The sequence below is a fragment of the Chiloscyllium plagiosum genome, chromosome 4 (genome assembly GCF_004010195.1).
Source record: "Chiloscyllium plagiosum isolate BGI_BamShark_2017 chromosome 4, ASM401019v2, whole genome shotgun sequence".
Classification (NCBI taxonomy): Eukaryota; Metazoa; Chordata; class Chondrichthyes; order Orectolobiformes; family Hemiscylliidae; genus Chiloscyllium; species Chiloscyllium plagiosum.
This window is the reverse complement of record NC_057713.1, coordinates 51,286,629-51,289,003: the sequence shown is the minus strand read 5'-3', so window position 1 is coordinate 51,289,003 and position 2,375 is coordinate 51,286,629.

Below are 2,375 nucleotides of genomic sequence, written 5' to 3'. Positions count from 1 at the left end.
TGCTTTCCAGAGAATCCTAGGATAAATGCCATCAGGCCCAGGGGACTTATCTATTTTCACCCTTTCCAGAATTTCCAACACCTCTTCTCTACATACCTCAAAGCCATCCATTCTACTTAATTGTGACTCAGTACTCACATTGACAACAATGTCCTGTTCCTGATTGAATACTGACGAAAAGTATTCATTCAGTGTCTCCCCAATCTCTTCAGCCTCCACACGCAACTTCCCACTACTATCCTTGACTGGACCTATTCCTACCCTAGTCATTCTTTTATTCCTGACATACCTATAGAAAGCCTTAGGGTTTTCCCTAATCCTACCAACTAAGGACCTTTCATGTCCCCTCCTTGCTGCTCTTAGCTCTAAACTGATTTAGGACGGTGGAAAAAGGGGCAGAAAGGCTAAGAAAGGAGTGCATTGGAAATTTGAACTGGAATAAGTAATAACCATAAAAGTCAAAGCTTAGGGCACTGAATGCATGCAGTATTTCTAACAGCGTAGATGAGTCGTGGACACAAACAGAAATAAATAAATATGTCGTGATAGCTGTTATAGAGGCATAGTAACAAGGTGATTAGGATTGGGAGTTCAAGGTTATTCAATGTTCCAGATAAAAAAGGGAAAAGGTAGAATTGTTAACAAAGAAAATTCAGTATGGTAGTGAGTAGTGACAAAGGTGCAACAGATTTGGATGTGGAATCACTTTGAATGGAAACAAGGAACAGCAAAGGAAAGAATTCATGGGTGAGAGTAATCTATAGTTGCCTCACTGTAGGACGAAGCATAGTGACATTGTAGAGACATGTAAAAAAAACACTACAATTGCCATAGGTGATTTTAAACTGCACATTAACTGGACTGATGGGGGTAGAAGACAAATTTGTAAAATCCATCAAAATTGTTTCTTAAGAGTATCTTTCACAACCTACCTGGAAGCAGGATATTTTAGATCAAGCAATGTGTAATGATATAGAATCCCTACAGTGTGGAAACAGGCCATTTGGCCAAGTGCACACCGACCCTCCGAACAGTAACCCACCTAGGCCAATGCCCCTATGCTAGTACTCTATATTTACCCCAAACTAATGCACCTAACCTATACATCCCTGAACACTATTGGCCATTTACTATGGCCAATTCTCCTAACCTGCACATCTTTGGATTGTGGGAGGAAACCCACAGAGATACAGGAAGAATATGCAAACTCCACAGAGTTACCCAAGGCTGGAATCAAACCCGGATCCCTGCCATTGTGAGGCAGCAGTAAGAAAAGATCTCAATTAAGAATCACTGAGACATTAGCAATCACATTATGGTGAAATTTAAAATTCAGTTTGAGGGAGAGCAACTCTGATCTCCAACTGGTGACCTCATTTAAATAAAGGCAATTACATTTGGAACAAAGAACAAGTTGGCTCAAGCCGGTGGGGAAAGTAGACTAATGAGAAGGCTGGTAGATGAGCAGTAGATATTTAAGCAAATGTTTTATAATACTCATCAAAAATTTATTCCAGCCAAAAAGAAGCACTCGATGGGAAGAATGAGTTAACAAAGGTACTCAATGAGAATATTAAATCAAAAGTTATGGCATACAAAGTAGCAAAAGCAGGTGTAGGCCAGAGAATTGAGATTTTTTTAGGAACCAGCAGCAGATGACCAAAAAGTTAAAAAGGAGAGAAAATTGATTATGAAAATAAATTGGCAAGAAATTATTTAAAAAATCAAACAGCAAGAGTATACTTTGGTCAAAATATATACACCAAAGCCACATTTAACTAGGTATGGCATCAAGGAGCTGCAGTAAAACTAAAGTCAATGGGAATCAAGGGAAAATCTCTCTCTTTGTTGGAGTCAGACATGGCACAAAGGAAGATGGCTGTGATAGTTGGAGGTCATTCATCTCTGCACTAGGATAACTCTGCAGAAGTTTCTCAGGGTAGTCTCCAAAGCCATCTTCCATCAAAACATCTGAATGAGGGTATTCATTTGTTAGCGCGGATTAAATGATATCAGTCCGAGCCCAGAGTGCGGTTCAACAATCAGTAACGTTTATTGCTACAGTAACGCCGGCGGAGACCAACCGAGGTCCGAATATCGGCTGCTCTCCCGTTTCCGCGTGCTGCTACATATTATATACTTTTAGTTGTCAGGATGTGTGGAATTTGAGGATGAATGGGATGATAGTTTCGCATTATCACTGGAGTAGGTGCAAATAGTATGTTTCCTGCCGTCCCAGGAGAGTTGCAGGGCACGCACAATGGGGTGCTAATTGGTTTATGTAAAACGGGTCCGGGTATTATCTGCTTGTCTCTCTCTGTGAGGGCAGGGGCTAGCACCCCCCTTTGTTCCCTTGGGGTGTTGGTGTGTATTGG